The sequence below is a fragment of the Perognathus longimembris genome, chromosome 21 (genome assembly GCF_023159225.1).
Source record: "Perognathus longimembris pacificus isolate PPM17 chromosome 21, ASM2315922v1, whole genome shotgun sequence".
In the NCBI taxonomy this organism is placed as follows: domain Eukaryota; kingdom Metazoa; phylum Chordata; class Mammalia; order Rodentia; family Heteromyidae; genus Perognathus; species Perognathus longimembris.
The window spans coordinates 29,828,169-29,844,302 of record NC_063181.1 but is presented as its reverse complement, the minus strand read 5'-3'; the positions used below and the strand labels follow the sequence as shown (position 1 = coordinate 29,844,302).

General features: G+C 38.6%; 1 protein-coding gene and 1 long non-coding RNA gene across 2 annotated transcripts in view; both read right to left on the bottom strand.

Moving 5' to 3' along the window:
- Nucleotides 1-12,251, bottom strand: part of Slc20a2 (solute carrier family 20 member 2) — a 57,633-nt gene extending 45,382 nt beyond the window's left edge. Inside the window, exon 1 of the mRNA XM_048330575.1 lies at nucleotides 11,208-12,251. The gene's annotated coding sequence lies outside the window, so the exon portion shown is untranslated. The remainder of the gene's footprint in view (nucleotides 1-11,207) is intronic.
- An 814-nt stretch (nucleotides 12,252-13,065) lies between these two features.
- Nucleotides 13,066-15,549, bottom strand: LOC125339436. Its single transcript, XR_007208534.1, has 2 exons — nucleotides 14,010-15,549; nucleotides 13,066-13,793 (listed from the first exon to the last, which is right to left on the bottom strand). It is a non-coding gene; the product is annotated as an uncharacterized LOC125339436 (long non-coding RNA).
- Nucleotides 15,550-16,134: the final 585 nt, after the last annotated feature.

The window sequence follows — 16,134 nt, the reverse complement described above, 5'->3', positions numbered from 1 at the left end:
TGTGTGTGTGTGTGTGTGTGTGTGTGTGTGTTAATGGGGTTTGAACTCAGGGCCTTATAGTTGCTAACAAGGTGCTTTACTAGTTGTCCCTAACCCTAAAAAAAAACCTTTTTATTTCATTTTAAATTTGTTCTTTCTCAAATCTGAAGATGTGGCACAAAGAAGCAGTCTCTTACATAGTTGGAAAGGAAGGAAAACTAACTGAATGGGCCACTGCACCTTGAAATGAACCTCTATCAAAAATGAGGAATCATCTGTAGCGAAGGGTTTTAAATTGATTGCTACCTTGCAGGGCTGTTTTAGGTTCAATGCTGCTTGAAAGCAAAGCTTAAGGATGAATGGCCAAGCTTTATACACAGATTCTCACTCTAAAACAGAAAGGGCTGGCTGCCCATTTTGTGCACATGTCTGATGGATTGTCCCGACCCTGAGTTTTGTCTTTATGTGCACAGCTCTGATGGACCGTCCTGGCCCTGAGTTTTGTCTTTTTCACTCAGAACCCAAAACGGATTGATTTTCACAAGCAAATTGTCTAACATATGAAAGTCCTGTCAACTGGCAAACCTAGGACCACTCGTTCCAGAGCTGTGCTCAGGAGGGTGAGGCTGTCTGGCTAAGTTCCAAGAGCTATATTGGGGAAATACTTTCCTCTCAGCCACAGTTTAAAATGGAACTATGAATGTAAATAGATATCTTGGTTCTTATTTATTTGCTGATTTTGTTCTGATGATTTGTAACTTGTAAAATCTTGATGACTGATACAGTCAAATATTCTACTAATGCAATAGTAATATAACTAGGTTACTGATTATCTGAAATATTTTCCATGCTTAACTTATAGCTCCATTCTCATACCAGATATACTGGAGACGCATAAGCATTTGTTTGATATTACCTTCCAAGAATGGGATTAGCTAAAAATAACATAAGTAAAGACAGTTTGTAAGATTTCTTTGAAAATCACTTCCTCATCCCAAAAGGAAGGCTGACACTTAACTCTATTCCATCAAGAGCTGGTTTCCTAGGCCTCTGTTTTTCCATTTCAGACTTACAGTGAGGGAGAGTGGCTCCAATGTAACTATTAAGACCTGTTATCAATAACTAGAAAGTAAACAGATATAGCTTCATTTTCATGGTACTTAATGTAAGTTCAAAAAACAAAATATACAATTATTTTATTGCTATCTATTTAATGCCTATATGGGAAGTCTTTGCTTGGGGGAGCTTCAAATTACTATATTTAGTATTACTTCATTCTGTCTAAATCACTTCCTTCTGTATTTCTTGTGAGGCAGGCCTGCTAGCAATGGATTTTCTGTTCTTATTTAGTTGGGAATGATCTTATTTTGCCTCCATCATTTCTTGTTATATTGTGGTGGTATGGGGATTGAACTCAAACCTCTGTGCTTGCTAGCCAGGAGCTCTACTGCTTGAGTTATGACTCCAGTACTTTTTGCTCTGGTTATTTTTGAGAGAAGGTCTTGCTCTTTTCCTGGGCTGGGCTAGACCATAGTTTTCCAATTTACATTCCTACTTGTAGCTAAGATAACAGGCACCTGCTACACTGTCCAGACTTTTGTGTTGAGATGGGATTCTGTGAACTTTTTGCTAGGCTTCTCTTGAACCTCAATCATCCAAGTAGCTGGGATTACAGATATGAGTCACTAGCACCTGACCTGCCTCCATCACTTCTGAAAAGAGAGCTTTGCTGGCTATGGGATTCTTACAACTCTTTTGCTAGGTCACGTTATTTATTGTTTTCTGGTCTATTTTTGAGCATATGATGGGGGATATCCCTCTTGGAGCTCCACTCTATTCAGAAAGTTCATGGTTTGTAATATGCTCTCCCATTCTGACGGCAACCTTTTTCTTCCACTATTTCCTTGATGCACACAAGTTTTTAACTCAGATGTAGCCCAATATTTTATCTTTTGTTATATTATATGCTTTTTAGGTGTTACTTCTGTATTTGGCTGTTTATATATTTTTTATCTCTTTATAAATATTCTCTATTTGATATACCATTGTTGCCCTATGGTTTTCTTGATAATGGCTAACTTGAAATCCTTGTCTAAAAAGTTGAGTATTTGGACCCCCTCAAAAACAGCCTCTATTAGCCAATAGAGGCCTACCCTTCCTTCCTTCCTTCCTTCCTTCCTTCCTTCCTTCCTTCCTTCCTTCCTTCCTTCCTTCCTTCCTTCCCTCCTTCTTTCCTTCTCTCCCTCCCTCCCTCCCTCCCTATTTCTATTTCATTTTCTCTTACTCTTTTTCTTTAGTCCTAGAAATTGAATTCAGGGTCTCCTGATGGTTAGGCACGCACTCTACAACCCCTGAAGCTGTCCAGCAACTCTGATTACTAAGACCCTCAATACCCAGAATCCTGCTATTCTTATTTGAGTTTTTGTAATTTGGTGGAACTAATTCTGTGAAGCCTACCTGACAGTGTAGCTACTGCTATCCCTGCTCAGATTTTGTCCTTTGTTTTTATATTTCAATTTGGCTTACTAGGGATCACCATGAGACTACATAAGCTTCTTATTATTCAGTTTTCTTAGTTTCCTTAGCCAGGTTCTAACCTTTCCTACGGTGTATGTGGCTTGCAGATGGCACTCATGTTTAGGGAAGCAGAGGTGTAGGAGTGATCTGCACACAAAGGGAAGCACCTTTTGGGAGCTATATTTTATATTTTGTCTGAGGTAGTGGCCATAAAAACTTGAGAATGTGTAAGCCAAGTAACTGGTGGCTTATCCCTGTAATTCTAGCTACACAGGAGGCTAAGATCTGGGAATCAAGGTTCAAAACCAGCTTGTACCAAAGGGTCTGTGAAATTCTTATTTCCACCAAAAAGCCAGAGGTAAAAGTATGGCTCGAATGGTAGAGTTCAAGCTCCAGAACTGGCATGCATACATACACGTGCACATACACTGGCGCGCACACATACCCTGTGCATGTATAAAAGCTCAGAGATACACATTAGAAAAAGTGAATGTGCTGTAGTAAATTAAAAAGAAAATATGACCAGTACTTGTCTTTAGACTAAGATTTCTACAGCTGTCTACTCTTACACTCACTTTGATCACTGAATTCCTAGAAGCTGATTACTTAATATTTTAGTGGGGAGACAGAAAACAATAAAGTCAAGCTTTTAAAAACATTATTTTAATACTTACTTGTGAATATGATCATGTCAAGCTCTTAATACCTGGTCAAGATGTTAGTTAATTGCTACTGACATGCCTAGCAGAGCCTGAAGACATTACAATTTACAGAATAAGGAAAACCTAACCAAATGTAAACAACAGTACAGAGGGCCAAAATTAGCCCTGACAGAAAGAGGCGAGTGGCAGGAAGCTCTCCCTTCTAAGTCCCCAGGGGTGCTCTACTCTGCCCAGAAGACTGGGGCAGAAAATGACAACACATCCCAGCAATTCTCTTTTCCAGTTCCAGCTGCCTCTTTAATTTCAAGTCAGGTCTACAGCAATTACTCTTGTAAAATCCCTTTTAGCAAAAGAACTCAGTTAAAATTCCTAACTTTCCACTATGTTAACCACGTTTTAACACTTTCGCTTTTAGTTTTCAGACAAAAATGGCCAAAAAAAAAAAAAAAACCAAGACAAATAAAGAAATAAACAAGAATAAGCTCAGTACAGATCTTTGAACAGAAATTCACTCATTTCCTTCTCCTACAAATGTCACATACATGTGCATGCAAGTAAGTGTAGACACACAGACACAGACACATAGATACACACAAAAGAAAGAAGAATGGTCAGAAGAAAACTTCAAGAACCAGCTCTTTGGATTCCAGGAATCACTTGCTTATGAAAAAAAGTCCACCCAAAGGCCAGGCCAACATATAGATGGGACATTCCTGTGAATTTCTTCAGGCAAGTGGGCTAAATTTCAGATATTAGCCCAGCTGAAAGTTTATTAAGTTCCATCTCTATCTCTATGTCTAAAACAAACCTGGTAACTGGCTCTACTTCATTCTAGGTCCAGGTTCAGGGGCAGACTCCAGAGTGAGACCCTTAACTCATCCAACATGCTTTTTCTCACACATCACTGTACAAAGTAAGTTGGAGGGGGACTATTGTTTTTGCTTAACATGTTATTAAATCACCAGAGCCAATACTACTACCTCCACATAACCTTCTGATCAAGGCCACATGCCACATGGATATCCTAGTGGCATTTGGCAGAAATAACTGAGAGTCAGGAGTCTCTTTAGAGTGCTCCCATTTTTGGTAAATACAAGTAATGTGTGTTGATATCACAAGGATCTGTTCGTTAGTGACTTGTTCCTTTCATCATCCTCATCCCTGTCACTCAAGATATTTCTTCAGGTCTATTGCATATGGTTCCACCACTCATTACTTTGCACTTAAGATGCTAAACTATGGTGTCTTTCCAAGTTTAAATGGATAACCTAATGCTGGAAGTACTATTTTAATTGACTTAAAAACAGGCTGGATCCCAGCTGCCTTCCTTTACTCTCCAAATGCTTCTAAATCTGACATTTTGGCCACCTTGAGAGCAGACCTAAATTCATTTAAGATCCAGAGTAGCAATGAGCTCAGACCCTTGCTGCAAACTTGAGTATTGCAGAATTAACTTTTATCAATCAATCAATGCCACACATCAGTTTGTGTGGTTCTCTTCCCAAGCGATAACATCCCAATGTTTTTTTTTTTAACTAGAAAAACAGTATCGCAGATATAAAAATTGGTAAATGCAGAAAAAGGAAAAGGCAAGCAAAGAAAAATGATACTGCGACCCACCCCTCTTGCCCCCAAGCCACCGCCAGTCTGAAAGTCTCCTAGAGGCATCCACTCCTTCTATTCAGTAGGCCACATTCTTCTTTCAGGAACATGAATGTGTTTTGGTTTTTTTTGAAAGTAAGAATGAGGCTATAAATACATAATATTTCAGAATCTGCTAGTTTTGCTTAATATACATCTGTCATTTCAGAAGGCTGCCTAATGTTGCATTATAGGTGAACACAATACATTATTTGACTACATTATTATTTTAAGAATATTTTATAATTAGGTGAGTAATTCTTGCATAGTCTAATAAGTAAAAGGCTTATTTCCCCAGACTTTTCCTTCACATTTTTCTACTAAAGAACTATAATGAGATAAAGTTTATCCCAAATCATTTAATTACATTCATTTTTAATGGTACATGTGTGAACTATCAATAAACTGATTTTAGTTTTCCAAGGGAGAAATATCACAAAAAAATGAATGACTATTCAATAATTTTTCTCTACATAGAAATGAAAATAGTCTTTGGGGGTAGGACTAACCCTGTGCCCTTCCACTGAGCTACATTCCCCATGCTAACCATGGCCTTTTGACTGCTAGCATTAAGAATCTGATTAAATGTACATTTGGAATTTTGCCTATTCAATATTTTGTCATTGCAGCTTCACAAGTTAGGTTTTAAAGAAATTATTTCTATTCAGAAACTCATCCACTGTTTTAAAAATAAGCTCTAGTTATGTGCCAGTGTCTCACACCTGTAATCCTAGCTACTCAGTAAGCTGAGATCTAAGGATCATAGTTTAAAGCCAGAGCAGGCATAAAAGTCTGTGAGACTCTTATCTCCAATTAACCACCAAAAAGCTGGAAGTGGAGCTGTGGTTCAACTGGTAGAGCATCAGCCTTGCATGAAAAAGCTAAAGGATAGTACCCTGGTACCAAGTTCAAACCTCACACACAAACAAAAAAAATCAGCTCTATATATACTCTATCAGTGAGATACATCTTAGTGTACAACCATAATGCTCCCAAGGTGCCATATATTCTGAAATATGTGGATGTATGAAGTACCAGTCTATGCAGTTTGTGCATAGTCTGACTACATGTGATTAACTATGTCTATAAAAGACTAAGATTCTACCTATCCAATTTTCAAGTGCTAAAATACTAGGGCCACAGTTCCTTGGCTAAAGGAGGACATGATTTTTTTTTGGAACAGCAGTGTGTTAACTTGTGTGATACTTTTAAAATAGTGCTGGCAAAAACATGTCCTCAGAGAATCCTTTTTCTGTGTGTCACAAAAAGCTCTTATTGTATTAAATGCTATACAAAGTATAACAAATAGACACAATCTCAGTAGTTTTGTTTTCCATCCAAGAAAATTCCCTCAGGAAGAGCCAAGAAGAATATATTAAAAGGGCAAAAAATATCACAAGATTATGATGCATTTACATGATGTACAAAAGACCAGTATTAGTGAGGGGGTGTGGAGATGAGTTTAGAAGTCACTATTTTCATAGGAAGGGTAAGAATTGCCACATGCCTGAGTGTCTAGATAACTCAAAACATGGGAGAGAGATTCCTGCTGGCCTTGGATGCAAACTGAATATGTCTACATTTTTTGTACTAGTTGCCTCTAATGTGACTCATTGGGCTATTTGCTGTAGAAATGGAAATGTGAATGGACATTAACATTGCTGCCCTTCCAGCAGAGAAGCCATGACTAGACAATACACTATAAATTTAGGTTTCTAGGATGTCAGATGGCATTCCCCATGTCAAAGTTGATGAACGGTTCCTACAGGTATTAAGTTACCTCCCCCACTAACTCTTCTCCAGAGGAAGTGACAGATTTGGAGAGGTGGGGAGAGTCACACTTCGTCCTCAGGCTACTCTCTTCTGAAATGCACTTCACGAACATATAGCCTGATTGAGTCAAAAATCTGTGACCTAAAATGATGGCAGGCTAATGTCAAGGGTCAAGGGATAGCTTGTTTTGTTATTTGCCAGTTCTGCCCAATTTTCCCTTCATGTGGCTATGACAGCACTCAATGGGAGGGGCGAGTCTATATAGCAACTCTGCTAAGACAGAGCAGCCTATATTTGAGAGCGCAATACTACTATTCCCACACTATCTCACTGGATCCTAATTTTAAATGGTATTGTCCGAACTGAGGAACGCCTACAATGTATGAGGACCTGAGTTTCAATTCCAACATTGCTGGAAAATTTTTAAAAGAAAAGCAGGTATTAATCTTACATTGCCAAAATAAGGAAAATAATTGCAAAATGTTCTTGGTTAATAATTAATCTCTAAGTGACAAAAAGAAATCCAGAGCAAAGTGAGAGCCACAGGGGACTTTGAGAGGTCATGTATCTCCTGGCTTCGGTAGTATTAAAAACATTTCAAACAAATATAAACTCAGGATTAGATAACTTCAGGGAGAATTTCACGTTTAACAGCATCCAAATCCCCATTTCTTACATATTTTATTTATTTATTTTAATTTTTTGTGTTGGTACTGGATTCAAACTCAGGGTCTTATACTTTTGGTCATGGTTGGCTCTCTATCAACCTAAGCCACACCTTCACTTCTGGTTTTTATTTTTCTGGTTAATGGCTCAAGCAGTAAAAGTGAAAAAAGTAAAAGCCTCAAGTGAAAAAGCCAAATAAGAACATGAGGCAATGAGTTCTAGCCCTAGGACCAACAAGGAAAAAAAAGTCTGCCCTGATTAGTTTTGATAATCGAATATTAGCATCCTGAGTAGCTAGGATTACACCAGTGCTGGGCCAAATCCACATTTTATAGTGTCCCTTTGAATCACTTTGAAAATTGTTAAGAACCCCACCCCACCCCCATTTGTGAATCAAGGGTTTAGTGTGGGCCTGGGAACCTGCATTTCTCCCAATTTCTAGTCAGTGTGAATGCCAAAGGTGTGGGATCACACCAACAGTACCACTGTCCTGCCCTGACCCTTCTGTTCTGCAGGGAAGCAAGCACTGGCTGGTCAAATACTTGAATAACAATTCAAGGTCCCTCAGTCATCTTTTTTCTATTCTCTAGGCTAAATAACACAAGTTCTCTAACCTCTTATTATTGGAATCATTTTCTAACCCTTTAATCATATTTTGAGGCTCTTTGTTGAGGCCTCTCCAAGATTCTTTTAGTTGTGGAGTCAACTGGCTGTGGCTAGTACAGAGAGAAGAGCAATTCACAAATTCATATGGTATACTCCTATGTATTAATCTCCAATAACCACACTTGCCTTATTAGCCCTTCTGAATCATGTCTCCTGACTCCTTTATGAGCTGCAATAATGCTTTGGAGATCTTCATAAACATCTGTCTTCTGAGAAGCTCAAGGCTCTTGCTGAACAAACCTAACAATTGACTTGACATTCTAAACCAGTGCAGGGTCAGGTAACAAGCTCAGCCGCAAATCAGTTCAAGAGAGAAGGGAGAATCTGCAACTCAAAGCCAGATTTACATCTTAATATCATTTCATGGCCAAAGATACCTCTTTGAGGGTTTGATCTGAAGTTCAGACCACTACATGACAAAAGATTTTGGTACGTACAGGCTGGGAATATGGCCTAGTGGTAGAGTGCTTGCCTCGTATACATGAAGCCCTAGGGTCGGTTCCTCAGCACCATATATATAGGAGAAGCCAGAAGGGTGCTGTGGCTCAAGAGGTAGAGTGCTAGCCTTGAGCAAAAAGAAGCCTGAGTCCCAAGTCCCAGAATTGGCAAAAAAAAAAAAAAAAAAAAAGTTTCAGGTACAAATGAAACTTCTGAACTTCCTTCCCAGTGGGACAGTGAAATGAACAGGAGTGGTGGACAAGGCTGGGGGTCAGATTCCTCTGGGGAGACAGCCTCATACAGTTTGTCCCAATCCTACATGCCAAAAACCTAGATGAACAGAAAGCTAATGCTCCCTCAACTCCCTGCACTCACATTTCCTTTTCTCTCTTTTCATAGTCTTTTTTTGTTAGTATCTTTTTATAGTTTTTTTTGTTAATGTATTTCCAGTGAGTTGGGAGCCACTTTCTGGGTGCTGCTGAGACCGAGTGAGTGAGCTGCAAGTGGGAATGATGCTCTCTTGTGTACTGTATGTGCTTGGATGTGTCTGATACATTCTGAATGATAACATGGTCCCAGTGCTTCCTGAGAAATCTGTATTCTTGGCAAGGATGAAGGCCACTCAGCTCACTCATCTTTCATTCTAGAGGATACAGTGGAAACTGAATGTCACACAGCCTCTTCTAACCAAATTATTCTTTGAAAGAGAATGTTCTAGGGGTGTGATCACTGAGTATTCGGTTCCAAACCAAAAAAAACAATCTGTTATATAATATAGTTCCGATATAGTCACATAGATAAGTTGCTGATTAAAAACTGTGACCTGGGGGCTAGGGTGTGACTCACTGGTATAGTGCTTGCCTAGTGTGCTCCAGTCAGGGTTCCATTCCCAGCAAAGTAAAAAATAAAAACAGACCAAAACCCAATAACTACTTGTGGATAAAGAGGGCTCAAATAAAAGATTCTGTTTCAAGGCTTCAGAACAGAGTAAAACAAACCTATAGTTATCTGCAGTTATTCTGTTGAAGTTCCTGGGTCGTGGCACTTGGAGAGTAAGACTAGGGTCATGGGAAGGCAGCCAGTGAAAGCGGCGACCACAGGCCCTGAGGACAGAGGTACACAGCGACCTGCAATGCCTGTAGGCACACACAGCACCTGGGTAGAAGCTGGAGGTCCCTGAGTCCTTCCTGAGGATTTCAAGTCTAGCCTTATTTCTTGGCATCTGGACTCCCTATTATTAGTGGCTACGCTGATTGAGCTCCTTGTGATTTGTCACATTCAAGGTCACAGGTTGAAAGCCTCCACTCACGAGGAAACCATGACAAGTATCACTTCATGGCTCAACCAGCTAAGAAGCAGCAACAGGAGTCACAGAACCATTGAACAGCACTGGAATCCAACGCTGCCATTTGCACAATTAAAACAATTTCCTCTTTCTTTCCCCTGGATCTCACTCACAGAGCACAGAAATCATTAAAACAAACACTCAGAAAGTGTTTATGAGCATTTCAGCAACTAGTCCTAAAGCACATGCTTCCTAATAGTAGAGAAACCTACAGAAACTTGTGTTAACTTAAAACATGGGCAACTTCTAATCAGCATTTCTTCTTGGCAAAACTAAAAACTACAATCGGTCAAAAGAATTTTGGTTTAAAAATAAGCATAAAAACGTTATCAGAAAAAAAGAGTATACAGCTACAGTACACACTGAAAACACTCTACTAAGATTCTGACAGCATTTCATTAACAACTAAAAGAACAAGGACTGCTTGGTTCTTTGGACAAAGTATATTTTATGAATTATCTATTGGAACCCAGTTTCTTTTACTGCAGAAAATGACACTTGGGACTTTCTATTATAATTAACCTGGACTAAAGATTTCAGCTCAATTAAAAAAAAAAAGAAAGCTAAGCTTTTAAAAAAAAGTTTCCTTCTAAAAATAGCCTAGGAGTTCAGTTCTGTTTTTCTTTCTTACATTCTTCTACTAAATGTACCACAGAAATACTTCTTTTCATTGTTGACACCTTAGGTCATTTGTATTCAATATGATACAACACATAAAAATAACAGAAGTATTTAAATAAAGTATTTTTTCAAAATGGGAAAATGACCTTGCTCAAAGATTGTTTCACTAAAATCAATATTCTTAAGGCTGATAGACTTTATTTGTTACATAAAAAAGTTTTGCTTGGTTCTATATTATAAGCAATCCAATTCCAATTTAATTTAAATATTCAATATGAAAATCTTTAGTTTCTTCAGTCCAAAATTAAACCGGTAATAACTTCTTGGACTAAGAGTAGTTAATAGAGACTTTCATAGCTTTTGGGTAATTCTGATAACTCAACCCATCAGAAGATGCTTTAAATTAACTCTAAAATCTTTACCAAAAATTAATTTCTGTGAAATGTTTTCAAGAGTATATGGGACTATTTTTAGACACAGAATCCTCTCCATTAAAGCTGTCCATCTACACATTTAGCATTCCATACTCCACAGACTGTCAACATTTTGTACCCCTTAGGTTACCAGAGAAAATAGTGCACAGTGACAGAATGTAACATTTCTGTGTTTACAGGAACCAATTCCATTAATCATTTTGACAGATAAAATAGGTACTAAGCTACAGATTACTTTTGCAAAATAAAAATAAGAAAGAATCAAATACATTCTTCTGGGAAAGCTGAGTAAGGCAGGATTCATGCAGGCATACTATGCATAGAAAAACTTGTGCCACCATTTGGAGATGGCCCTAAAACACCAACTGTAAACTTTTAAGTTTTTCCAGGAGCTGTAGGAGAGTCTCATTAGGAAGATTTATGGTTCAAAGAAACAGAAATCTTAAAAATTCACCCAATACTTACAAGTAGTTTTAAAGGAAATGTGAACCACAATTCTTCAGAAGTCTGCTCTCCCGATCATAAGCACAATTTGAAGTCTAAAATAGATAACCTATCACATTAAGCCCAGAAGTCACATTTCAGCTTACTAACTTCTACTTGGGTAACAGTTCTACAACTCATAGAACAAACCCTGGCTAAAATTAACTGCAGCCGAGCAGCAGGCAGGAACATGCTGGTTTGCATCATGTGTGCTGGGATTTATTCACTAGGACAACATTGGTGTCCTCTTAATGGGAAATTTGGCCAAGGGGCGTGCCTTGGTGAACAATACATAGCACCATGATTATGCTGATTACTGAAGTCAGTCCAATAATACTAACTTCTTTTAAGTTGGTTTTGCAAGCACTGACAAAGAGAAAGATTAAGCTTTTTCTCACAGCAGGCAATTGCTTGCTTTTTAAGCACATTCAAATCAGACACAACTTTGGCAACAAGGTGGCAGTACTGCTTGCTCTTCATAAGGAAAAGCAAAGCAAAGGACCTTCAGTCAGATTACTTAAACAGTGGGGTCAGAGGTGGTACTCTGAAATTCAATAGACACTGAATCTATGTCCCAAAGAGCCTATTAGAGAATATCTCAAAAAAAAAAAAGGATTTTGTTTTTTTTCTTTATAGACAAGGAACATTGCACCCACTTGCTCTCTGGCTTTGTCCTGTGTACCTCCCTAAGGAGCTGCCATGAGGACACAGATTCACTAATAAATCACAGCTGAGAACAAATAGCTCAAACACTTACAAAAGGTATTATACTTGGCAACAACATTCTGAAGTGCATTTAACTGAGTGGTGGCTAGAACTGGCTTTTACAGGTAACAGACTGTCCTAAAAAATACTTCAATCTCAAGCTAACAGCAAAAGACTCCAAGAATACAACTGAAATTACAAAAACAGAATTTAGAGCACTACATTCCTTAAAAAACAGAAATGCAGCAGAGATACTCAAAAGACAGAATGGTGGAAATGAACTTTACAACTTGGGGGAGGAGGATGGAAAGGGAAAGTGAAAGAAAAATGAGGGGGGAGTAACAAAGTTCAACAATAAATGTTCTCACTACCTTACATATGTAACTGTAACCCCTCTACAACACCTTGATAATAAAACTGAATTAAAAAAAATAGAATTGGTCTGTAAAGCTTGTGTACTTAACCACAGTGAAACATCATGGTTCAGCTTATCATTGCTGACCTTAATCTCTACAGCATAGTCTTATTTAATAAGAAGGAACATTGTTAATCCTGGAATAAATGATCCAAATAAAGTAAAAAAAAAAAAAAAAAAAGAAATATCCTCAGTAAATACAACTTAAAACAAGTCACTGAACTGCCCAGAATCTACTATGCATGGCTCAGGTTAGTTTGCCTAAGGTATTTCAGTTTTGATGGCATGCTTTGTACGCACTGGATACTTCATGAAGATACCAAAGCTCTTGACAAACATCAACTGAATCTCCAAACAGCTCTGGGAGGTACCAATCCCTTCCTTTTAATCAGACATCAAGTATTTAATCCAACACTCTACTCACTCCTAAAGCTTTTAGGATATACCTCCCGAGAGCTTTTCATAATGGTTTTCCTAACTTAAAAATGCCATGTTACTCTAGACTTCAGGACATTTATTGTATTCTATACCCAAATTCCAGGACTGACCTCCAGGAACATAAAATCCCTCACTGACATCTATTGCAAGAAGTGAGAGGGAAAGAGGGAGAGAGGGGGAGAGGGAGAGAGGGGGAGAGAGGGGGAGAGAGAGAGAGAGAGAGAGAGAGAGAGAGAGAGAGAGAGAGAGAGAGAGTTTAATCAGAACCTGGCTTTTCTTTTAAATGGAGCATTGACAATCTGAGGTATTCATTCCCCAAATGGCAAAATGGTTGGCTTTCGTTGGAATAAACTAGTAACCATGAGCATGGTCCCCCCCCTCCAGTTATTTACATAACTGCAGATTGCATTTCTGACATCCCACGCTCACTACCCAGCCTCAAGCCACTGCAGCCAGCAGTCCACCTCTGCACTAAGGCAACTGGTTTGTGCTCTCCATTACTGCAGCCAGCCTCTGCAAGTGGGCATTCCACTCTGTCTACAAGGAAAGAAGTCGGCACTAATCAAAGAGGGCTGACTTCTAATTAATATGATTATTCTCAGTAATCCACAGCAAATCTTGCTCTGGAATTCTTAATGCAAAAGAGGACATTGTGAGGCTACTTTTTTGGTGGGGTGGCAAACTGCCAGTCCGCACAAGATGGAGGCAGGGGGAGTCAGAGGGGAAGGAAGAAGAGAAAAAGAAAGAGAGGAAAAGAATGAGGCTACTTTATGGTTATCTTATGTCAGAGTTAAGCGAAGAAGCCTCTAAGCATGGATGTTATTTCTGTCCTAATCCAGTAAGAATAAAACAAGCATGCAAAAAGTCCCCTTATGATTAGGATTTTTTATAATGAATATTTGACAGCTCCTACATCCATTCTACAGAAGCAGGAGATATCCATTTTCTAGTTCTTCCTATGTCAAAGAAGCTGAAGATGTGTCTGATGTTCCCTCCAACAGCAGCCACACCTGTTTGAGTTGTCTTTTTTTTGGCCAGTCCTGGGCCTTGGACTCACAGCCTGAGCACTGTCCCTGGCTTCTTTTTGCTCAAGGCTAGCACTCTACCACTTGAGCCACAGCGCCACTTCTGGCCTTTTTCTATATATGTGGTGTTGGGGAATTGAACCCATGTGTACGAGGCAAGCACTCTTGCGACTAGGCCATATCCCCAGCCCCAAGCCACACCTGTTTGAAATGCTAGAACCAAAACATTCCAAAGAAAACACTGTATCCTCCAATTTACATTAGTCACTGTGTTGCTTCTTTTCATTAGAAAAAATAACTTGCTTCCACAGCCTTTTTGTTCCAGGTCCACTCATGATAGTAGGAAAAATCTAGCAGTATCATTAAAAGCATGGTAAAGTTCTACTTTGTGTAGGGGCGAGGGATAGGAGGAGTAGGCAGCACTATGCAAGTGAAGGTGATGATCTTAAAAACTTCCATCCAACAGATCTGAGAAATTTTAAAAGCACTATTTTTGGCTGGCCCTGGTGGCTCACACTGGCAATGCCAGCTACTTAGGAGGCAGCGATCCGAAGGATCATGGTTTGAGGTCAGCCTGGGGTGGAGAAGGAGTTAGCAAGACCCTTATTACAACCAATAATCTGGGTATGGCAGTGTACAACTGTGGTCCCAGCTATGCAAGAGACTTGGTAGGAAGATCATGGTCCAATCAGGCAATGCAGGACAAAAACCCAAGACCTGAGCTATAAAAAGATAAACAAAAGCAAAATGGCCTACAAGTGAAGCTTAAGTGGTAGAACACCTGTCTAGCAAGCACAAAACCCTAAATTCGAACCAAAGTACCACCAAAAGAAACTACTATTTTTAAAAATTCATGCTAATGAATTAACTTGGATACTGATCTTCTAGAGCAGCTAGACAAGTAATTGTAAATATTTTAGATAAAATTAATTTAGATAATATGTTAAGCTCAATGTAAGACACTATCAATATGCAACAAATACAAAAATTATTAATAAGACATCTTACTGTCTTTTGTTTGTACTTGTCTGTCAGACTGAATATGTATTTATAATTAGGAGAGTTTCAACTACTCAGCCACCACATGGCTTAGTGACTCTGATGTCAGGCAGCTCACTACCAATGATGTCTTTCTGATAAGTTTTCTAGACATGTACTCATATGCACATATACGTGGGCATATGTTTCCTTACATATATACTCAACAGATCACAACTACAGTGTTGGAGATATGAGGATGAAAAGCCTAGGTTTTGTCCCCAAGGATTCAAAGTCTAGAGATTTTGAACTCTTAACCTTTGACATAATATGAAATGTATTTACTGTGTATTTTTCCTGGAGTGATAATTTTATTCATAACTTTATCAAAAAAGTAGTCTATGATCCAACAACATTAAGAGCCCTGAGGCTTTTCTGGCAGGTAGAAAGCTAAGGGAAATGGAAGAACTAAGAAGAGATTACTTAGAAAGAAATGACTGAAAGAAGGCTAGTTAAAGCACCCAAAATAAGAGAGTAAGGAGAGAAGAAAAATTTTATTCCTAGGCATGAGGCCAGGTCTCATAAGAGTTCCTTGTTTATTGCAATGTGTAGGCATATAAGAGGGACACAGCTCTTGTTTCTTAAATGAAGATTATTTTCTATTGAAATTTAAAATATATGTTCTTGGATAACCAAAGATTCCGTGTTTTATTTTGGAATTTTAGAAGTTTCACAGATCGTAGAGAGGTCAGTTATTAAGAAATATCTAAAGAGCACATCTAGACAAATCAGGAACTTTACCATTCTGAGCTATTATCTTTCAACTAGACCTGGTGATTTGATCCAACTACTAAAAGTCCGTATGGTTCCTACTCTTTCAGATGGTAACAAAAATACTAAAAGCATTGAAAAAAAAATGAATGCTTAAAAACATACCAACCCATTAAAGAAGAAATTCTCTGGATTGTAGCTAGGGAGTCAGAAATACCTGGGTTCAAAGTGCAGTGCTACCAGCTATGTCAGCTCAGGTGCCTTACTCATCTCTGTTTCCTCCTCTGTAAAATGGGGACAATAATGCTGACATGAAAGGACAAAGTGAGAACTTAGTGATGTGACACAGACTATCTACAGGCACATGGCGCTTAATAAATGGCCTTGCCCATCATGATCACAGCAATTCCATCATTGGTTCAGTACTCGCTAAAGATCATTTGGGATATTTACTGAGTGAGTGATTAAAGCCTCCCTACTTTTATAGCTCTAGGTTTCAAAAAAAAAATCAGAAGTTGAAAGGAACTCTAAATGATTAAGCATTTCGGCACAACAGCCTATTTAAATTTTCTCTATT